The sequence below is a fragment of the Gorilla gorilla genome, chromosome Y (assembly GCF_029281585.2).
Source record: "Gorilla gorilla gorilla isolate KB3781 chromosome Y, NHGRI_mGorGor1-v2.1_pri, whole genome shotgun sequence".
Taxonomy (NCBI): domain Eukaryota; kingdom Metazoa; phylum Chordata; class Mammalia; order Primates; family Hominidae; genus Gorilla; species Gorilla gorilla.
In genome coordinates this window covers 40,960,331-40,985,405 of record NC_073248.2, presented here as the reverse complement: position 1 = coordinate 40,985,405, position 25,075 = coordinate 40,960,331, and positions in this window count along the sequence as shown.

Genomic DNA, 25,075 nt, shown 5'->3' with positions numbered 1-25,075 from the left:
CATTCCATTCCATTCCATTCCATTCCATTCCATTCCATTCCATTCGGGTCTACTCCATGTCATTCCATTCCGTTCCATTTGGGTCCGTTCCATTCCATTCGGGTCCATTCCATTGCATTCCATACCACTCCACTCCGGTCCATTCCATTCCATTCCATTCCATTCCATTCCATTCCATTCCATTCCATTCCATTCGGGTCTATTCCGTTCCTTTCCATTCCATTCGGTTCCATTCCTTTCCATTAGGGTCCATTCCATTACATTCCCTTCCATTCGTGTCCATTCCATTCCATTCGGGTCCATTCCATTCCAATCCATTCCATTCCATTCCATTCCATTCCATTCGGGTCTATTCCGTTCCATTCCATTCTATTCGGGTCCATAACGTTCCATTCCATTTCTTTCGGATCTATTCCGTTCCGTACCATTCTATTCTGGTCCATTCCGTTCCATTCCGTTCCATTCGGGTCCATTCCGTTCCTTTCCATTACATTCGGGTCCACTCCATTCCATTCCATTTCATTCAGGTCCATTCCCGTTCAGTCCATTCCACTCGGGTCCATTCCGTGGCATTCCATTCCATTCGGGTCCATTCCATTCCATTCCATTCCATTCCATTCCATTCCATTCCATTCCATTCGGGTCCATTCCCTTCCATTCCTTTCCATTCGGGTCCACTCCATTGCATTCGTGTCCATTTCATTCCATGCCATTCCATTCGGGTCCATTCCATTCCATTCCATTCCTTTCGGTTCCATTCCCTTCCATTCCATTCCATTCGGGTCCATTCCATTACATTCCCTTCCTTTGGTGTCCATTCCATTCCATTCTCGTCCATAGCATTCCATTCCATTCAATTCCATTCCATTCCATTCCATTCTATTCCATTCCATTCCATTCCATTCCATTCCATTCCATTCCATTCCACTCGGGTCCATTCCATTGCATTCCATTCCATTCGGGTCCATTGCGTTGCATTCCATTTCATTCTGGTACATTACATTCCATTCCATTCGTGTCCATTCCTTTCCATTCCATTCCATTGGGGTCCATTCCGTTCCATTCCACTGCATTCAGGTCCATTCCGTTCCATTCTATTCCACTCGTTTCCATTCCATTCCATTCCAATCCGTTCGGTTCCATTCCATTCAATTCCGTCCCATTCGTGTCCCTTCCGTTTCCATTGGGGTGCATTCCATTCCATTCCATTCCATTCGGGTCGAATCCATTCCATTCCATTCCATTCAGGTCCATTCGTGTCCCTTCCATTTCCATTGGGGTCCATTCCATTGCATTCCTTTCCATTCGGGTCCATTGCATTGCTTTCCATTCCTTTCTGGTCCATTACATTCAATTCCATTCTGGTCCGTCCCTTTCCATTACATTCCATTTGGGTCCATTCCATTCCATTCCAATCCATTCGGGTCCTTTCCGTTCCATTCCATTTCATTCCATTCGGGTCCATTCCATTCCACTCCATTCCATTCGGGTCCATTCCGTTCTATTCCATTCCTTTCGGGTCCATTCCTTTCCATTCAATTCCATTCGGGTCCATTCCATTCCATTCCCTTCCATTGGGGTCCATTCCTTTCTATTCGAGTCCATTCCGTTCCATTCCATTCCATTCCAATCCATTCCATTCCATTCCATTCCATGCCATTCCATTCCATTCCATTCCATTCCCTTAAATTCGGGTCCATTCCATTGCATTCCATTCCATTCGGGTCCATTCCGTTCCATTCCGTTCCATTCGGGTCCATTCCATTTCATTCGAGTCTATTGCATTCCATTCCATTCCATTCCATTCCAATTCATTCCATTCCATTCCATTAGCGTCCATTCCATTCCTTTCCATTCCATTCCATTCCATTCCATTCCATTCCATTCCATTCCATTCCATTCCATTCCATTCCATTCCATTCCATTCCATTCCATTCCATTCCATTCCATTCGTGTCCATTCCATTCCTTTCCATTCCATTCGGGTCCAATCCTTTCGAATCCATTCCATTCGGTTCCATTCCGTTCCATTCCATTCCATTCGGGTCCATTCCATTCCATTCCATTCCATTCCAATCCTTTCGAGTCCTTTCCGTTCCATTCCATTCCATTCCATTCCGGTCCATTCCATTCCATTCCATTCCATTCGGGTCCATTCCGTTCCATTCCATTCCTTTCGTGTCCATTCCTTTCCATTCAATTCCATTCGGGTCCATTCCATTCCATTCCCTTCCATTGGGGTCCATTCCTTTCCATTCGAGTCCATTCCGTTCCATTCCATTCCATTCCATTCCATTCCATTCCATTCCATTCCATTCCATTCCATTCCATTCCATTCCATTCCATTAAATTCGGGTCCATTCCATTGCATTCCATTCCATTCCGGTCCATTGCGTTGCATTCCATTCCATTCTGGTCCATTACATTCCATTCCGTTCGGGACCATTCCATTGCATTCCATTCCATTCGGGTCCATTCCATTCCATTCCATTCCATTCGGGTCCACTCCACTCCATTCTGGTCCATTCCATTCCATTCCATTCGGGTCCATTCTATGCCATTCCATTCCGTTCCATTCGGTTCCATTCCATTCCATTGGGGTACATTCCATGCCATTCCATTCCACTCAATTCCATTCCATTCCATTCCATTCCGTTCCATAACACTCCATTCGGATCCATTCCTTTCCATTCCATTCCATTCGCTTCCATTCCATTCCATTCCATTCAGGTCCATTCCATTCCTTTCCATTCGGGTCCATTAAGTTTCATTCCATTCCTTTCGGGTCCATTGCTTTCCATTCAATTCCTTTCGGGTCCATTTCATTCCATTCCCTTCCATTGGGGTCCAATCCTTTCCATTTGAGCCCATTCCGTTCCATTCCATTCCATTCCATTCCATTCCATTCCATTCCATTCCATTCCATTCCATTCCATTCCATTCCATTCCATTCCATCCCATTAAATTCGGGTCCATTCCATTGATTTCCATTCCATTCGGGTCCATTGCGTTGCATTCCATTCCATTCTGGTCCGTTACATTCTATTCCGTTCGGGTACATTCCTTTGCATTCCATAGCATTCGGGTCCATTCCATTCCATTTCATTCCATTCGGGTCCACTCCACTCCATTCTGGTCCATTCCATTCCATTCCATTCCATTTCTTTCCATTCCATTCCATTCGGGTCCATTCCATGCCACTCCATTCCGTTCCATTCGGTTCGATTCCACTCCATTCGGGTCCATTTCATGCCATTCCATTCCACTCCCTTCCATTGGGGTCCATTCCTTTCTGTTCGTGTCCATTCCGTTCCTTTCCATTCCATTCCATTCAGGTCCATTCCATTCCTTTCCATTCCATTCGAGTCCAATCCTTTCTATTTCATTCCATTCGTGTCCGTTAAGATCCATTCCATTCCATTCGGGTCCATTGCATTCCATTCCATTCGGGTCCATTCCGTTTCATTCCATTCCATGCGGGTCCATTCCGTCCCACTCCATTCCAATCGGGTCCATTCCATTCCATTCCATTCCATTCCATTCCATTCCATTCCATTCCAATCCATTCCATTCCTTTCCAATCCATTCCAATCCATTCGTGTCTTTCCGTTCCATTCCATTCCATTCCATTCGGGTCCATTCCGTTCCATGCCATTCCATTCGGGTCCATTCCTATCCAATCCATTCCATTCGCGGCTATTCTGCTGCATTCCATTCCATATGTGTCCAATAGATTCCATTCCATTCCATTCGTTTCCATTCCATTCCATTCGGGTCCGTTCCATTCCATTCCATTCTATTCCATTCCATTCCATTCAGTACCATTCCATTCCATTCGGGTCCATTCAGTTCCATTCCATTCCTTTCGGGTCCATTCCTTTCCATTCAGTTCCATTCTCGTCCATTCCATTCCATTCCCTTCCATTGGGGTCCATTCCTATCCATTCGAGTCCATTCCATTCCATTCCATTAAATTCCATTCCATTCCATTCCATTCCCTTCCATTCCATTCCATTCCATTCCATTTAATTCGTGTCCATTCCTTTGCATTCCATTCCATTCGGGTCCATTGCGTTGTATTCAATTCCATTCTGGTCCATTACATTCCGTTACGTTCGGGTTCATTCCGTTGCATTCCATTCCATTCGGTTCCATTCCATTCCATTCCATTCCATTCGGGTCCACTCCACTCCATTCTAGTCCATTCCATTCCATTCCATTCCATTCCATTCCATTCCATTCCATTCCATTCCATTCCCTTCGGGTCCATTCCATGCCATTCCATTCCGTTCCATTCGGTTCCATTCCATTCCATTCGGGTGCATTCAATTGCATTCCATTCCACTCCATTCCATTCTATTCCGTTGTATTCCACTCCATTCGGATCCATTCCTTTCCATTCCATTCCATTCTGTTCCATTCCTTTCTAATCGGGTCCATTCCACTCCATACCCTTCCATTCGTGTCCATTCCAAGCCATTCGGGTACATTCCATTCCAATCCATTCCATTCCATTCCATTCCTTTCGGGTCCATTCCATTACATTCCATTGTATTCGGGTCCATTCCGTTAAATTCCATTCTATTCGAGTCCATTCCGTTCCATTCCATTACTTTCGGGTCCATTCCGTTCCGTTCTTTTCCATTCTGGTCCATTCCGTTGCATTCCATTCAATTCGGGTCCATTGCATTCCATTCCATTCCATTCCATTCGGTTCCATTCCGTTCCATTCCATTCCATTCCGGTCCATTCCACTCCATTCGCCTCCATTCCATTCCATTCCATTCCATTCCATTCCATTCCATTCCATTCCAATCCACTCCATTCCATTCAATTCCATTCCATTCCATTCCATTCCATTCGTGTCCATTCCATTGCATTCCATACCACTCCATTCCGTTCCATTCCATTCCATTCCATTCCATTCCATTCCATTCCATTCCATTCCAGTCCATTCGGGTCCATTCCGTTCCGTTCCTTTCCATTCGGTTCCATTCCTTTCCATTAGGGTCCATTCCATTACATTCCCTTCCATACGTGTCCATTCCATTCCATTCGGGTCCATTCCATTCCAATCCATTCCATTCCATTCCATTCCATTCCATTCCATTCCATTCGGGTCTATTCCGTTCCATTCCATTCTATTCGGGTCCATTCCGTTCCATTCCATTACTTTCGGATTTATTCCGTTCCGTTCCATTCTATTCAGGTCCATTCCCTTCCATTCCATTCCATTCGGGTGAAATCCGTTCCATTCCATTCCATTCGGGTCCACTCCGTTCCATTCCATTCCATTCGTGTCCATTCCATTTCATTCGAGTCAATTGCATTCCATTCCATTCCATTACATTCCAATCCATTCCATTCCTTTCCATTAGCGTCCATTCCTTTCCATTCCATTCCATTCCATTCCATTCCATTCCATTCCATTCGTGTCCATTCCTTTCCTTTCCATTCCTTTCGGGTCCAATCCTTTCCATTCCATTCCATTCTTTTCCATTCCGTTCCATTCCATTCCATTCGGGTCCATTCCATCTAATTCCATTCCAATCGCGTCCATTCCATTCCATTCCATTCCAATCCATTCGGGTCCATTCCGTTCCATTCCTTTCCTTTCGGGTCCATTCCTTTCCATTCAATTCCATTCGGGTCCATTCCATTCAATTCCCTTCCATTGGGGTCCATTCCTTTCTATTCGTGCCCATTCCATTCCATTCCATTCCATTCCATTCCATTCCATTCCATGCCATTCCATTCCATTCCATTCCATTAAATTCGGGTCCATTCCATTGCATTCCATTCCATTCGGGTCCATTGCCTTGCATTCCATTCCATTCGGGTCCATTCCGTTCCGTTCCGTTCCATTCGGGTCCATTCCATTTCATTCGAGTCTATTGCATTCCGTTCCATTCCATTCCATTCCATTCCATTCCATTCCATTCCATTCCATTCGTGTCCATTCCATTCCTTTGCATTCCATTCGGTTCCAATCCTTTCCAATCCATTCCATTAGGGTCCATTCCGTTCCATTCCATTCCAATCGGGTCCATTCCATTCCATTCCATTCGGGTCCATTCCGTATCTTTCCATTCCATTCGGGTTCATTCCATCCCATTCCATTCCAATCGGGTCCATTCCATTCCATTCCATTCCATTCCAATCCATTCGGGTCCTTTCCGTTCCATTCCATTCCATTCCATTCGGGTCCTTTCCATTCCATTCCATTCCATTCGGGTCCATTCCGTTCCTGTCCAATCCTTTCGGGTCCATTCCTTTCCATTCAATTCCATTCGGGTCCATTCCATTCCATTCCCTTCCATTGGGGTCCATTCTTTCCATTCGAGTCCATTCCGTTCCATTCCATTCCATTCCATTCCATTCCATTCCATTCCATTCCATTCCATTCCATTCCATTCCATTAAATTCGGGTCCATTCCATTCGGGTCCATTGCGTTGCATTCCATTCCATTCTGGTCCATTACATTCCATTCCGTTCGGGTCCATTCCATTGCATTCGATTCCATTCGGTTCCATTCCATTCCATTCCATTCCATTCCATTCCATTCAATTCGGGTCCATTCCATGCCATTCCATTCCACTCCATTCCGTTCCATTCCATTCCATTCCGTTCCATTCCACTGCATTCGGATCCATTCCATTCCATTCCATTCCATTCCATTCCATTCCATTCGCTTCCATTCCTTTCCAATCGGGTCCATTTCATTCCATACCCTTCCATTCGAGTCCATTCCATTCCATTCGGGTCCATTCCATTCCAATCCATTCCGTTCCATTCCATTCTATTCGGGTCCATTCCGTTCCATTCCATTCTACTCCGGTCCATTCCGTTCTATTCCATTACATTCGGGTCCATTCCGTTCCGTTCTTTTCCATTCTGGTCCATTCCTTTCCATCCCATTCCTTTCGGGTCCATTCCATTCCATTCCATTCCATTTGGGTCCATTCCGTTCCATTCCGTTCTATTCGGGTCCATTCCATTGCATTCGAGTCTATTCCATTCCATTCCATTCCATTCCATTCCATTCCATTCCATTCCATTCCATTCTATTCTATTCCATTGCATTCCATTCCATTGGCGTCCTTTCCATTCCACTCCATTCCATTCCATTCGGGTACATTCCTTTCCTTTCCATTCCATTCGTGTCCAATCCATTGCATTCCATTCCATTCGGGTCCATTCCGTTCCATTCCATTCCATTCGGGTCCATTCCATTCCATTCCATTTGGGTCCATTCCCGTTCATTCCATTCCACTCGGGTCCATTCCGTGGCATTCCATTCCATTCGGGTCAATTCCGTTCCATTCCATTCCATTCCATTCCATTCCATTCCATTCCATTCGGGTCCATTCCCTTCCATTCCTTTCCATTCGGGTCCACTCCATTCCATTCGTGTCCATTTCATTCCATGCCATTCCATTCAGGTCCATTCCGTTCCATTCCATTCCTTTCGGTTCCATTCCCTTCCATTCCATTCCATTCGGGTCCATTCCATTACATTCCCTTCCTTTGGGGTCCATTCCATTCCATTCTCGTCCATAGCATTCCATTCCATTCCATTCCATTCCATTCCATTCCATTCCATTCCATTCTATTCCATTCGATTCCATTCCATTCCATTCCATTCCATTCCATTCCATTCCATTCTATTCCATTCGATTCCATTCCATTCCATTCCATTCCATTCCATTCCATTCCATTCGGGTCTATTCCGTTCCATTCCATTCTATTCGGGTCCATTCCGTTCCATTCCATTACTTTCGGATTTATTCCGTTCCGTTCCATTCTATTCAGGTCCATTCCCTTCCATTCCATTCCATTCGGGTGAAATCCGTTCCATTCCATTCCATTCGGGTCCACTCCGTTCCATTCCATTCCATTCGTGTCCATTCCATTTCATTCGAGTCAATTGCATTCCATTCCATTCCATTACATTCCAATCCATTCCATTCCTTTCCATTAGCGTCCATTCCTTTCCATTCCATTCCATTCCATTCCATTCCATTCCATTCGTGTCCATTCCTTTCCTTTCCATTCCTTTCGGGTCCAATCCTTTCCATTCCATTCCATTCTTTTCCATTCCGTTCCATTCCATTCCATTCGGGTCCATTCCATCTAATTCCATTCCAATCGCGTCCATTCCATTCCATTCCATTCCAATCCATTCGGGTCCATTCCGTTCCATTCCTTTCCTTTCGGGTCCATTCCTTTCCATTCAATTCCATTCGGGTCCATTCCATTCAATTCCCTTCCATTGGGGTCCATTCCTTTCTATTCGTGCCCATTCCATTCCATTCCATTCCATTCCATTCCATTCCATTCCATGCCATTCCATTCCATTCCATTCCATTAAATTCGGGTCCATTCCATTGCATTCCATTCCATTCGGGTCCATTGCCTTGCATTCCATTCCATTCGGGTCCATTCCGTTCCGTTCCGTTCCATTCGGGTCCATTCCATTTCATTCGAGTCTATTGCATTCCGTTCCATTCCATTCCATTCCATTCCATTCCATTCCATTCCATTCCATTCCATTCGTGTCCATTCCATTCCTTTGCATTCCATTCGGTTCCAATCCTTTCCAATCCATTCCATTAGGGTCCATTCCGTTCCATTCCATTCCAATCGGGTCCATTCCATTCCATTCCATTCGGGTCCATTCCGTATCTTTCCATTCCATTCGGGTTCATTCCATCCCATTCCATTCCAATCGGGTCCATTCCATTCCATTCCATTCCATTCCAATCCATTCGGGTCCTTTCCGTTCCATTCCATTCCATTCCATTCGGGTCCTTTCCATTCCATTCCATTCCATTCGGGTCCATTCCGTTCCTGTCCAATCCTTTCGGGTCCATTCCTTTCCATTCAATTCCATTCGGGTCCATTCCATTCCATTCCCTTCCATTGGGGTCCATTCTTTCCATTCGAGTCCATTCCGTTCCATTCCATTCCATTCCATTCCATTCCATTCCATTCCATTCCATTCCATTCCATTCCATTCCATTAAATTCGGGTCCATTCCATTCGGGTCCATTGCGTTGCATTCCATTCCATTCTGGTCCATTACATTCCATTCCGTTCGGGTCCATTCCATTGCATTCGATTCCATTCGGTTCCATTCCATTCCATTCCATTCCATTCCATTCCATTCAATTCGGGTCCATTCCATGCCATTCCATTCCACTCCATTCCGTTCCATTCCATTCCATTCCGTTCCATTCCACTGCATTCGGATCCATTCCATTCCATTCCATTCCATTCCATTCCATTCCATTCGCTTCCATTCCTTTCCAATCGGGTCCATTTCATTCCATACCCTTCCATTCGAGTCCATTCCATTCCATTCGGGTCCATTCCATTCCAATCCATTCCGTTCCATTCCATTCTATTCGGGTCCATTCCGTTCCATTCCATTCTACTCCGGTCCATTCCGTTCTATTCCATTACATTCGGGTCCATTCCGTTCCGTTCTTTTCCATTCTGGTCCATTCCTTTCCATCCCATTCCTTTCGGGTCCATTCCATTCCATTCCATTCCATTTGGGTCCATTCCGTTCCATTCCGTTCTATTCGGGTCCATTCCATTGCATTCGAGTCTATTCCATTCCATTCCATTCCATTCCATTCCATTCCATTCCATTCCATTCCATTCCATTCTATTCTATTCCATTGCATTCCATTCCATTGGCGTCCTTTCCATTCCACTCCATTCCATTCCATTCGGGTACATTCCTTTCCTTTCCATTCCATTCGTGTCCAATCCATTGCATTCCATTCCATTCGGGTCCATTCCGTTCCATTCCATTCCATTCGGGTCCATTCCATTCCATTCCATTTGGGTCCATTCCCGTTCATTCCATTCCACTCGGGTCCATTCCGTGGCATTCCATTCCATTCGGGTCAATTCCGTTCCATTCCATTCCATTCCATTCCATTCCATTCCATTCCATTCGGGTCCATTCCCTTCCATTCCTTTCCATTCGGGTCCACTCCATTCCATTCGTGTCCATTTCATTCCATGCCATTCCATTCAGGTCCATTCCGTTCCATTCCATTCCTTTCGGTTCCATTCCCTTCCATTCCATTCCATTCGGGTCCATTCCATTACATTCCCTTCCTTTGGGGTCCATTCCATTCCATTCTCGTCCATAGCATTCCATTCCATTCCATTCCATTCCATTCCATTCCATTCCATTCCATTCTATTCCATTCGATTCCATTCCATTCCATTCCATTCCATTCCATTCCATTCCATTCCATTCCATTCGGTCCATTCCATTGCATTCCATTCCATTCGGGTCCATTGCGTTGCATTCCATTTCATTCTGGTCCATTACATTCCATTCCATTCGTGTCCATTCCTTTCCATTCCATTCCATTGGGGTCCATTCCGTTCCATTCCACTGCATTCAGGTGCATTCCGTTCCATTCTATTCCACTCGTTTCCATTCCATTCCATTCCAATCCGTTCGGTTCCATTCCTTTCAATTCCGTTCCATTCGTGTCCCTTCCGTTTCCATTGGGGTGCATTCCATTCCATTCCATTCCATTCGGGTCGATTCCATTCCATTCCATTCCATTCAGGTCCATTCGTGTCCCTTCCATTTCCATTCGGGTCCATTCCATTGCATTCCTTTCCATTTGGGTCTATTGCATTGCTTTCCATTCCTTTCTGGTCCATTACATTCCATTCCATTCTGGTCCGTCCCTTTCCATTACATTCCATTGGGGTCCATTCCGTTCCACTCCATTCCATTCAGGTCCATTCCGTTCCTTTCTATTCCATTCGGGTCCATTCCATTCCATTCCCTTCCATTGGGGTCCATTCCTTTCTATTCGAGTCCATTCCGTTCCATTCCATTCCATTCCAATCCATTCCATTCCATTCCATTCCATGCCATTCCATTCCATTCCATTCCATTCCCTTAAATTTGGGTCCATTCCATTGCATTCCATTCCATTCGGGTCCTTTGCGTTGCATTCCATTCCAATCGGGTCCATTCCGTTCCATTCCGTTCCATTCGGGTCCATTCCATTTCATTCGAGTCTATTGCATTCCATTCCATTCCATTCCATTCCTATTCATTCCATTCCATTCCATTAGCGTCCATTCCATTCCATTCCATTCCATTCCATTCCATTCCATTCCATTCCATTCCATTCCATTCCATTCCATTCCATTCGTGTCCATTCCATTCCTTTCCATTCCATTCGGGTCCAGTCCCTTCCAATCCATTCCATTCGGGTCCATTCCGTTCCATTCCATTAAATTCGGGTCCATTCCATTGCATTCCGTTCCATTCGGGTCCATTGCGTTGTTTTCCATTCCATTCTGGTCCACTACATTCCATTTCGTTCAGGTCCATTCCGTTGCATTCCATTCCATTCGTGTCCATTCCATTCCATTCCATTCCTTTCGGGTCCACTCCACTCCATTCTAGTCCATTCCATTCCATTCCATTCCATTCCATTCCATTCCATTCCATTCCATTCCATTCCATTCCCTTTGGGTCCATTCCATGCCATTCCATTCCGTTCCATTCGGTTCCATTCCATTCCATTCGGGTGCATTCAATTGCATTCCATTCCACTCCATTCCATTCTATTCCGTTGCATTCCACTCCATTCGGATCCATTCCTTTCCATTCCATTCTATTCTGTTCCATTCCTTTCCAATCGGGTCCATTCCACTCCATACCCTTCCATTCGTGTCCATTCCATTCCATTCGGGTACATTCCATTCCAATCCATTCCATTCCATTCCATTCCTTTCGGGTCCATTCCGTTCCATTCCATTCTATTCGGGTCCATTCCGTTAAATTCCATTCTATTCGAGTCCATTCCGTTCCATTCCATTACTTTCAGGTCCATTCCATTCCGTTCTTTTCCATTCTGGTCCATTCCGTTGCATTCCATTCCTTTCGGGTCCATTGCATTCCATTCCATTCCAATCCATTCCAGTCCATTCCATTCAATTCCATTCCATTCCATTCCATTCCATTCCAGTCCATTCGGGTCCATTCCGTTCCGTTCCTTTCCATTCGGTTCCATTCCTTTCCATTAGGGTCCATTCCATTACATTCCCTTCCATTCGTGTCCATTCCATTCCATTCGGGTCCATTCCATTCCAATCCATTCCATTCCATTCCATTCCATTCGGGTCTATTCCGTTCCATTCCATTCTATTCGGGTCCATTCCTTTCCATTCCATTACTTTCGGATTTATTCCGTTCCGTTCCATTCTATTCTGGTCCATTCCGTTCCATTCCATTCCATTCGGATGAAATCCGTTCCATTCCATTCCATTCGGGTCCACTCCGTTCCATTCCGTTCCATTCGGGTCCATTCCATTTCATTCGAGTCAATTGCATTCCATTCCATTCCATTCCATTCCAATCCATTCCATTCCTTTCCATTAGCGTCCATTCATTTCCATTCCATTCCATTCCATTCCATTCCATTCCATTCCATTCGTGTCCATTCCATTCCATTCCATTCCATTCGTGTCCGTTCCATTCCTTTCCATTCCTTTCGGGTCCAATCCTTTCCATTCCGTTCCATTCTTGTCCATTCCGTTCCATTCCATTCCATTCGGGTCCATTCCATCTAATTCCATTCCAATCGCGTCCATTCCATTCCATTCCATTCCAATCCATTCGGGTCCATTCCGTTCCATTCCATTCTACTCCGGTCCATTCCGTTATATACCATTACTTTCGGGTCCATTCCGTTCCGTTCTTTTCCATTCTGGTCCATTCCTTTCCATCCCATTCCTTTCGGGTCCATTCCATTCCATTCCATTCCATTTGGGTCCATTCCGTTCCATTTCATTCCATTCGGGTCCATTCCATTCCATTCGAGTCTATTCCATTCCATTCCATTCCATTCCATTCCATTCCATTCCATTCCATTCCATTCCATTCTATTCCATTCCATTGCATTCCATTCCATTGGCGTCCTTTCCATTCCACTCCATTCCATTCCATTCGGGTACATTCCATTCCTTTCCATTCCATTCGTGTCCAATCCATTGCATTCCATTGCATTCGGGTCCACTCCGTTCCATTCCATTCCATTCGGGTCCATTCCATTCCATTCCATTCGGGTACATTCCCGTTCATTCCATTCCACTCCGGTCCATTCCGTGGCATTACATTCCATTCGGGTCCATTCCATTCCATTTCATTCCATTCCATTCCATTCCATTCCATTCCATTCCATTCCATTCGGGTCCATTCCCTTCCATTCCTTTCCATTCGGGTCCACTCCATTCCATTCGTGTCCATTTCATTCCATGCCATTCCATTCGGGTCCATTCCGTTCCATTCCATTCCTTTCGGTTCCATTCCCTTCCATTCCAATCCATTCGGGTCCATTCCATTACATTCCCTTCCTTTGGGGTCCATTCCATTCCATTCTCGTCCATAGCATTCCATTCCATTCCATTCCATTCCATTCCATTCCATTCCATTCCATTCCATTCCATTCCATTCCATTCCATTCCATTCCATTCCATTCCATTCCATTCCATTCGGTCCATTCCAATGCATTCCATTCCATTCGGGTCCATTGCGTTGCATTCCATTTCATTCTGGTCCATTCCATTCCATTCGATTCGTGTCCATTCCTTTCCATTCCATTCCATTGGGGTCCATTCCGTTCCATTCCACTGCATTCAGGTCCATTCCGTTCCATTCTATTCCACTCGTTTCCATTCCATTCCATTCCAATCCGTTCGGTTCCATTCCATTCAATTCCGTTCCATTTGTGTCCCTTCCGTTTCCATTGGGGTGCATTCCATTCCATTCCATTCCATTCGGGTCGATTCCATTGCATTCCATTCCATTCAGGTCCATTCGTGTCCCTTCCATTTCCATTGGGGTCCATTCCATTGCATTCCTTTCCATTCGGGTCCATTGCGTTGCTTTCCATTCCTTTCTGGTCCATTACATTCCATTCCATTCTAGTCCGTCCCTTTCCATTACATTCCATTGGGGTCCATTCCGTTCCATTCCATTCCACTCAGGTCCATTCCGTTCCTTTCCATTCCATTTGGGTCCATTCCATTCCATTCCAATCCATTCGGGTCCTTTCCGTTCCATTCCATTTCATTCCATTCGGGTCCATTCCATTCCACTCCATTGCATTCGGGTCCATTCCGTTCCATTCCATTCCTTTCGGGTCCATTCCTTTCCATTCAATTCCATTCGGGTCCATTCCATTCCATTCCCTTCCATTGGGGTCCATTCCTTTCTATTCGAGACCATTCCGTTCCATTCCATTCCATTCCAATCCATTCCATTCCATTCCATTCCATGCCATTCCATTCCATTCCATTCCATTCCATTCCATTCCATGCCATTCCATTCCATTCCATTCCATTCCCTTAAATTCGTGTCCATTCCATTGCATTCCATTCCATTCGGGTCCATTGCGTTGCATTCCATTCCATTCGGGTCCATTCCGTTCCATTCCGTTCCATTCGGGTCCATTCCATTTCATTCGAGTCTATTGCATTCCATTCCATTCCATTCCATTCCAATTCATTCCATTCCATTCCATTAGCGTCCATTCCATTCCTTTCCATTCCATTCCATTCCATTCCATTCCTTTCCATTCCATTCCATTCCATTCCATTCGTGTCCATTCCATTCCTTTCCATTCCATTCGGGTCCAGTCCTTTCCAATCCATTCCATTCGGGTCCATTCCGTTCCATTCCATTCCATTCGGGTCCATTCCATTCCATTCCATTCAACTCCAGTCCTTTCGGGTCCTTTCCGTTCCATTCCATTCCATTCCATTCCGGTCCATTCCATTCCATTCCATTCCATTCGGGTCCATTCCGTTCCATTCCATTCGTTTCGGGTCCATTCCTTTCCATTCAATTCCATTCGGGTCCATTCCATTCCATTCCCTTCCATTGGGGTCCATTCCTTTCCATTCGAGTCCATTCCGTTCCATTCCATTCCATTCCATTCCATTCCATTCCATTCCATTCCATTCCATTCCATTCCATTCCGTTAAATTCGGATCCATTCCATTGCATTCCATTCCATTCTTGTCCATTGCGTTGCATTCCATTCCATTCTGGTCCATTACATTCCATTCCGTTCGGGACCATTCCATTGCATTCTATTCCATTCGGGTCCATTCCATTCCATTCCATTCCATTCGGGTCCACTCTACTGCATTCTGGTCCATTCCATTCCATTCAATTCCATTCCATTCCATTCCATTCGGCTCCATTCTATGCCATTCCATTCCGTTCCATTCGGTTCCATTCCATTCCATTGGGGTCCATTCCATGCCATTCCATTCCACTCCATTCCGTTCCATTCCATTCCATTAGGTTGCATACCACTCCATTCGGCTCCATTCCTTTCCATTCCATTCCATTCGCTTCCATTCCTTTCCAATCGGTTCCATTCCACTCCTTACCCTTCCATTCGTGTCCATTCCACTCCATCCGTGTCCATTCCATTCCAATCCATTCCATTCCATTCCATTATTTTCGGATCCATTCCGTTCCATTCCATTAAATTCGGGTCCTTTCCGTTCCATTACATTCCATTCGGGTCCGTTCCATTCCATTCCATTCCGTTCGGGTCCGTTCCCTTCCATTCCTTTCCATTGGTGTCCGTTCCGTTCCATTCCATTCCATTTGGGTCCGTTCCGTTCCATTCCATTGCATTCCTGTCTGTTCCGCTCCATTCCATTCCATTCGGGTTCGTTCCGTTGCATTCCCTTCCATTCAGGTCCACGCCCTTCCATTCCATTCCATTCCATTCGGGACCCTTCTGTTCCATTCCATTCCATTCGGGTCTGTTCCGTTCCATCACATTCCATTCGCGTTCATTCCGTTCCATTCCATTCCATTCCATTCGGCTCCATTCATACCATTCCATTCCTTTCGTGTCCATTCCATTCCATTCGGGTCCTTTCCCTTCCATTCCATTGCATTCGGGTCCATTCCGTGGCATTCCGTTCCATTCGCGTTAATTCCAATCCATTGCATTCCATTCGGGTCCATTCCGTTCCATGCCATTCCATTCGGGTCCATTCCTATCCAATGCATTCCACTCGGGTCTATTCTGCTGCATTCCATTCCATACGTGTCCAATAGATTCCATTCCATTCCATTCGGGGCCATTCCATTCCATTCGGGTCCGTTCCATTCCATTCCATTCTATTCCATTCCATTCCATTCAGGACCATTCCATTCCATTCGGGTCCACACCATTCCATTCCATTCCATTCCATTCCATTCCATTCCATTGCATTCCATTCCATTCCAGTCCATTCCATTCGGGTCCATTCCATTCCACTGCACTCCATTCCATTCCATTAGGGTACATTCCATTCCTTTCCATTCCATTCGTGTCCAATCCGTTCCATTCCACTCCATTCGGGTCCATTCCGTTCCATTCCATTCCATTCGGGTCCATTCCATTCCATTCCATTCGGGTCCATTCCGTTTCATTCCATTCCACTCGGGTCCATTCCATTCCATTCAGGTCCATTCTATTCCATTCCTTTCCATTCCATTCCATTCCATTCCATTCCATTCCATTCCATTCCATTCCATTCCATTCCAATCCAATCCATTCGGGTCCTTTCCGTTCCATTCCATTCCATTCCATTAGGGTCCATTCCATTCCATTCCATTCCATTCGGGTCCATTCCGTTTCATTCCATTCCTTTCGGGTCCATTCCTTTCCATTCAATTCCGGTCTGGTCCATTCCATTCCATTCCCTTCCATTGGGGTCCATTCCTTTCCATTCGAGCCCATTCCGTTCCGTTCCGTTCCATTCCATTCCATTCCATTCCATTCCATTCCATTCCATTCCATTCCATTCCATTCCATTCCATTCCATTAAATTCGGGTCCATTCCATTGATTTCCATTCCATTCGGGTCCATTGTGTTGCATTCCATTCCATTCTGGTCCATTACATTCCATTCCGTTCGGGTACATTCCGTTGCATTCCATTCCATTCTGGTCCATTCCATTCCATTCCATTCCATTTCTTTCCATTCCATTCCATTCGGGTCCATTCCATGCCATTCCATTCCGTTCCATTCGGTTCCATTCCACTCCATTCGGGTGAATTTCATGCCATTCTATTCCACTCCATTCCGTTCCATTCCATTCCATTCCATTTCATCCCACTCCATTCGCATCCATTCCTTTCCATTCCATTCCATTCGGTTCCATTCCTTTCCAATCGGGTCCATTCCATTCCATACTCTTCCATTCGTGTCCATTCCATTCCTTTCGGGTCCATTCCTTTCCAATCCATTCCATTCCATTCCATTCCTTTCCAATCCGTTCCATTCGATTCCATTAGCGTCCATTCCATTCCATTCCATTCCATTCCATTCCATTCCATTCCATTCCATTCCATTGGTGTCCATTCCATTACTTTCCATTCCATTCCGGTCCAATCCCTTCCATTCCATTCCATTCGGGTCCGTTCCGTTCCATTCCATTCCATTCGGGTCCATTCCGTTTCATTCCATTCCATTCGGGTCCATTCCGTTCCATTACATTGCATTCGGGTCCATTCCGTTTCATTCCATTCCTTTCGGGTCCATTCCTTTCCATTCAATTCCGGTCGGGTCCATTCCATTCCATTCCCTTCCATTGGGGTCCATTCCTTTCCATTCGAGCCCATTCCGTTCCATTCCATTCCATTCCATTCCATTCCATTCCATTCCATTCCATTCCATTCCATTAAATTCGGGTCCATTCCATTGATTTCCATTCCATTCGGGTCCATTGTGTTGCATTCCATTCCATTCTGGTCCATTACATTCCATTCCGTTCGGGTACATTCCGTTGCATTCCATTCCATTCTGGTCCATTCCATTCCATTCCATTCCATTTCTTTCCATTCCATTCCATTCGGGTCCATTCCATGCCATTCCATTCCGTTCCATTCGGTTCCATTCCACTCCATTCGGGTGAATTTCATGCCATTCTATTCCACTCCATTCCGTTCCATTCCATTCCATTCCATTTCATCCCACTCCATTCGCATCCATTCCTTTCCATTCCATTCCATTCGGTTCCATTCCTTTCCAATCGGGTCCATTCCATTCCATACACTTCCATTCGTGTCCATTCCATTCCTTTCGGGTCCATTCCTTTCCAATCCATTCCATTCCATTCCATTCCTTTCCAATCCGTTCCATTCGATTCCATTAGCGTCCATTCCATTCCATTCCATTCCATTCCATTCCATTCCATTCCATTCCATTCCATTGGTGTCCATTCCATTACTTTCCATTCCATTCCGGTCCAATCCCTTCCATTCCATTCCATTCGGGTCCGTTCCGTTCCATTCCATTCCATTCGGGTCCATTCCATTCCATTTCATTCCATTCGGGTCCATGCCATTCCATTCCATTCCAATCCATTCGGGTCCATTCCGCTCCATTCCATTCCTTTCAGATCCAATCCTTTCCATTCTATTCCATTCGGGTCCTTTCCATTCTTTTCCCTTACGTTGGGGTCCATTCCTTTCTATTCGAATCCATTCCGTTCCATTCCATTCCATTCCATTCCATTCCATTCCATTCCATTCCATTCCATTCCATTAAATTCATGTCCATTCCATTGCATACCATTCCATTCGGGTCCACTGCGTTGCATTGCATTCCATTCGGGTGCATTCCTTTCCATTCCGTTCCATTCGGGTCCATTCCATTTCATTCGAGTCTATTGCATTCCATTCCATTCCATTGCATTCCAATAAATTCCATTCCATTCCATTAGCGTCCATTCCATTCCATTCCATTCCATTCCATTCCATTCCATTCCATTCCATTCCATTCCATTCCATTCCATTCCATTCGTGTCCATTCCATTCCTTTCCATACCATTCGGTTCCAATCCTTTCCAATCCATTCCATTCGGGTCCCTGCCGTTCCATTCCATTCCATTCGGGTCCATTCCGTCCCATTCCATTCCAATCGGTTCCATTCCGTTCCATTCCATTCCATTCCATTCCATTCCATTCCAATCCATTCCGTTCCTTTAAGCTCCATTCCATGCCATTCCATTCGGGTCCATTCCATTCCATTCCTTTCCATTCAGGTCCATTCCGTTCCATTCCATTCCTTTCGGGTCCATTCCTTTCCATTCAATTCCATTCGGGTCCGTTCCATGCCATTCCCTTCCATTGGGGTCCATTCCTTTCCATTCGAGTCCATTCCGTTCCATTCCATTCCATTCCATTCCATTCCATTCCATGCCATTCCATTCCATTCCATTCCATTCCATTCCATTCCATTCCATTGCATTCCATTCCATTCCATTCCATTCCATTCCTTTCGATTCCATTCCATTCCATTCCATTCCATTCCATTCCAATCCATTCCATTCTACTCGGGTTGATTCCATTCCATTCCATTCTGTTCCGTTCTACTCGGGTTGATCATTCCATTCCATTCCATTCCATTCCATTCCATTCCATTCCATTCCATTCCATTCCGTTCCGTTCCGTTCCGTTCCATTCCATTCCATTCCATTCAATTGCATTCCATTCCATTCCATTCCATTACGTTGTACTCGGGTTGATTCCATTGAGTTCCGTTCCGCTCCGTTCCGTCCCTTCCAGTCCCGTACCGTCCCGTCCCGTCCCGCGCCGTCCCGTCCCGACCCGTGCAGTTGTACTCGGGGTGATTCCATTCCATTCCGTTGCGTTCCTTTCTGTTCCACGCAGGTTGATTAAATTCCATTCTATTCTATTCCATTCCATTCCATTCCATTCCATTCTACTCGGGTTGATTCCATGCCGTTCCGTTCCGTTCCATTCCGTCCCATCCCGACCCGTCCCATCCCATCCCGTCCCTTCCCATCCCGTTCCGTTCTGCTCGGGTTGATTCCGTTCCATTCCGTTCCGTTCCTTTCCTTTCCATACCATTACATTCCGTTCCACGCGGGTTGATTCAATTCCATTCTATTACACTGAATTCCATTCCATTCCATTCCATTCAATTCTACTCGGATTTATTCCATTCCATTCCATTCCATTCCAGTCCATTCCAATCAATTCCATTCTACTCGGGTTGATTCCATTCCATTCCATTCCATTCCATTCCATTCCATTCCATTCCACTCCATTCCATTCCATTCCATTCCATTCCATTCCATTCCACTCCACTCCACTCCATTCCATTCCATTCCATTCCATTCCATTCCATTCCATTCCATTCCATTCCATTCCATTCCATTCCATTCCATTCCATTCCAATCCATTCCATTCCATTCCATTCCATTCCGTTATATTGCATTCCTTTCCATTCCATTCCGTTCTATTCGGGTTGATTCCATTGAGTTCCGTTCCTTTAAGTTCCGTCCCGTCCCGTCCCGTCCCGTCCCTTCCCGTCCCGTCCTGTCCTTTGCCGTTTTACTCGGGTTGATTCCATTCCATTCTGTTGCGTTCCTTTCCGTTCCATTCCATTCCGTTCCACGCGGGTTGATTCAATTCCATTCTATTCTATTCCATTCCATTCCATTCCACTCCATTCCATTCTAGTCGGCTTGATTCCATGCCGTTCCGTTCCGTTCCATTCCGTCCCATCCCGACCCGACCCGTCCCGTCCCGTCCCGTCCCATCACTTTCCGTTCTGCTCGGGTTGCTTCCGTTCCATTCCGTTCCGTTCCTTTCCACTCCGTTCCATTCCGTTCCACGCGGGTTGATTCAATTCCATTCCATTACATTGAATTACATTCTATTCCATTCCATCCCATACTACTCGGATTGAGTCCATTCCATACCTTTCAATTCCAGTCCATTCCAATCCATTCCATTCTACTCGGGTTGATTCCATTCCATTCCATTCCATTCCATTCCATTCCATTCCATTCCATTCCATTCCATTCCATTCCTTCCGATTCCATTCCATTCCGTTCCGTTCCGTTCCATTCCATTCCATTCCATTCCATTCCATTCCATTCCATTCCATTCCATTCTACTCGGGTTGATTCCATTCTATTCCATTCCATTCCTTTCCGTTAGATTCCGTTCGATTCTATTCCATTCCATTCCATTCCATTCCGTTCTACTCGGGTTGATTCCATTCCATTCCATTCCATTCCATTCCATTCAATTCCATTCCATTCCATTCCATTCCATTCCATTCCATTCCATTCCGTTCTACTCGCGTTGATCATTCCATTCCATTCCATTCTCGTCCATTCCATTCCACTCCATTCCATTCCATTCCATTCCACTCCATTCCATTCCATTCCATTCCATTCAATTCCATTCCATTCCATTCTATGCCATTCCGTTCTACTCGGGTTGATTCCATTGAGTTCCGTTCCTTCCCGTCCCGTCCCGTCCCATCCCGTGCTGTGCCATTATACTCGGGGTGATTCCATTCCATTCCGTTCGGTTCCTTTCCGTTCCTTCCCATTCCTTTCCACTTGGGTTGATTCAATTCCATTCTATTCTATTACATTCCATTCCATTCCATTACATTCCATTCGATTTCATTCGATTCCATTCCATTCTATTCCATTCCACTCCATTCCATTCCATTCCATTCCATTCCATTCCATTCCATTCCATTCCATTCCATTCGGTTCCATTCGATTCCATTCCATGCCATTCCATTCCATTCCGTTCTAATCCATTCCATTCAATTCCATTCCATTCCATTCCATTCCATTCCATTCCATTCCATTCCATTCCATTCCATTTCATTCCATTCCGTTCAACTCGGGTTGATTCCATTCTATTCCATTCAATTCCATTCGATTTCGTTCGATTCCATTCGATTCCATACGATTCCATTCCATTCCGTTCCATTGCATTCTATTCCATTCCGTTCTATTCCATTGAATTCCATTCCATTCCATTCCATTCCATTCCATTCCATTCCATTCCATTCCATTCCATTCCATTCCATTCCATTCCATTCCGTTCTACTCGGGTTGATTTCCATTCCATTCCATTCCATTCCATTCCATTCCATTCCATTCCATTCCATTCCATTAAATTCCATTTCATTCCATTCCATTCCATTCCATTCCATTCCATTCCATTCCATTCCATTCCACTCGGGTTCATTCCGTTCCATGCCATTCCATTCCATTCCATTCCATTCCATTCCATTCCATTCCATTCCATTCCATTCCATTCCATTCAATTCCATTCCATTCCAATCCATTCTACTCGGGTTGATTCCATTCTATTCCACTCCATTCCATTCGATTCCATTCGATTCCATTCCATTCCATTCCACTCCATTCCATTCCATTCTGCTCTACTCAGTTTGATTCCATTCCATTCCATTCCATTCCATTCCGTTCCGTTCCGTTCCGTTCCGTTCCATTCTACTCGGGTTGATTCCATTCTATTCCATTCCATTCCATTCCATTCCATTCCATTCCATTCCATTAAATTCCATTCCCTTCTTCTCGGGTTGATCATTCCATTCCATTCCATTCCTTTCCATTCCATTCCATTCCATTCCATTCTTTCTACTCGGGTTGATCATTCCATTCCATTCCATTCCATTCCATTCCATTCCATTCCATTCCATTCCGTTCCGTTCCATTCCATTCCATTCCTTTCTACACGGGTAGATCATTCCATTCCATTCCATTCCATTCCATTCCATTCCATTCCATTCCATTCCATTCCATTCCTTTCGATTCCATTCCATTCCATTCCATTCCATTCCAATCCATTCCATTCTACTCGGGTTGATTCCATTCCATTCCATTCCATTCCATTCCATTCCATTCCATTCCATTCCATTCCATTCCATTCAATTCCATTCCATTCCATTCCATTCCATTCTATTCTATTGAGTTCCATTCCATTCCATTCCATTCCATTCCATTCCATTCCATTCCTTTCCATTGCATTCCATTCTATTCTATTGAATTCCATTCCATTCCATTCCATTCAATTCCATTCCATTCCATTACATTCTAGTCGGGTTGATTCCATGCCGTTCCGTTCCGTTCCATTCCGTCCCATCCCGACCCGACCCGTCCCGTCCCTTCCCTTCCCATCACGTTCCGTTCTGCTTGGGTTGCTTCCGTTCCATTCCGTTCCGTTGCTTTCCATTCCGTTCCATTCCGTTCCACGCGGGTTGATTCAATTCCATTCCATTACATTGAATTCCATTCTATTCCATTCCATCCCATTCTACTCGGATTGAGTCCATTCCATTCCATTCCATTCCAGTCCATTCCAATCCATTCCATTCTACTCGGGTTGATTCCATTCCATTCCATTCCATTCCATTCCATTCCATTCCATTCCATTCCATTCCATTCCATTCCATTCCATTCCATTCCATTCCATTCCATTCCATTACATTCTACTCGGGTTGATTCCATTCTATTCCATTCCATTCCGTTCGATTCCATTCGATTCCATTCCATTCCATTCCATTCCATTCCGTACTACTCGGGTTGATTCCATTCCATTCCATTCCATTCCATTCCATTCCGTTCCGTTCTACTCGGGTTGATTCCATTCTATTCCATTCCATTCCATTCAACTCCATTCCATTCCATTCCATTCCATTCCATTCCATTCCATTCCATTCCATTCCATTCCCTTCTACTCGGGTTGATCATTCCATTCCATTCCATTCTCTTCCATTCCATTCCATACCATTCCATTCCATTCCATTCCATTCCATTCCATTCCATTCCATTCTACTCGGGTTGATTCCATTCTATTCCATTCCATTCCATGCGATTCCATTCGATTCCATTCCATTCCATTCCATTCCATTCCGTTCTACTCTGGTTGATTCCATTCCATTCCATTCCATTCCATTCGATTCCATTCGATTCCATTCCATTCCATTCCATTCCATTCCATACCATTCCATTCCATGCCATTCCAATCCATTCCATAATTCTCGGGTTGATTCCATTGCATTCCATTCCATTCCATTCCATTCCATTCCATTCCATTCCATTCCATTCCATTCCATTCCAATCCATTCCATTCCGTTCCACTCGTGTTGATTCCATTCCTTTCCATTCCGTTCCGTTCCGTTCGGTTCCGTTCCGTTCTACTCGGGTTGATTCCATTCTATTCCATTCCATTCCATTCCATTCCGTTCCATTCCATTCCATTCCATTCCATTCCCTTCTACTCGGGTTCATTCCATTCTATTCCATTCCATTCAATTCTATTCCATTCCATTCCATTCCATTCCATTCCATTCCATTCCATTCCATTCCATTCCATTCCACTCGGGTTGATTCCATTCTCTTCCATTCTATTCCATTCGATTCCATTCGATTCCATTCGATTCCATTCCATTCCATTCCATTCCATTCCATTCCAATCCGTTCTACTCCATTGAATTCCATTCCATTCCATTCCATTCCGTTCTACTCCTGTTGATTAAATTCCATTCCACTCCATTCCATTCCATTCCATTCCATTCCATTCCATTCCATTCCAATCCATTCCATTCTACTCGGGTTGTTTCCATTCCATTCCATTCCATTCCATTCCATTCCATTCCATTCCATTCCATTCCATTCCATTCCATTCCATTCCATTCCATTCCATTCCAATCCATTCTATTCTACTAGGTTTGATTCCATTCCATTCCATTCCAATCCATTCCATTCCATTCCATTCCATTCCATTCCATTCCATTCCACTGAATTCCATTCCATTCCATTCCACTCAATTCCATTCCATTCCATTCCTTTCCGTTCTACTCGTGATGATTCCATTCCATTCCGTTCCGTTCCGTTCCGTTCCGTTCCTTTCCGTTCTACTCGGGTTGAATCCATTCTATTCCATTCCATTCCATTCCATTCCATTTCTTTCCATTCCATTCCACTCGTGTTGATCATTCCATTCCATTCCATTCCATTCCATTCCATTCCATTCCATTCCATTCCATTCCATTCCAGTCCATTCCATTCTATTCCATTCCATTCCATTCCATTCCATTCCATTCCATTCCATTCCATTCCATTCCATTCCATTCCATTCCATTCTACTCGGGTTGATTCCATTCTATTCCTTTCCATTCCATTCGATTCCATTCGATT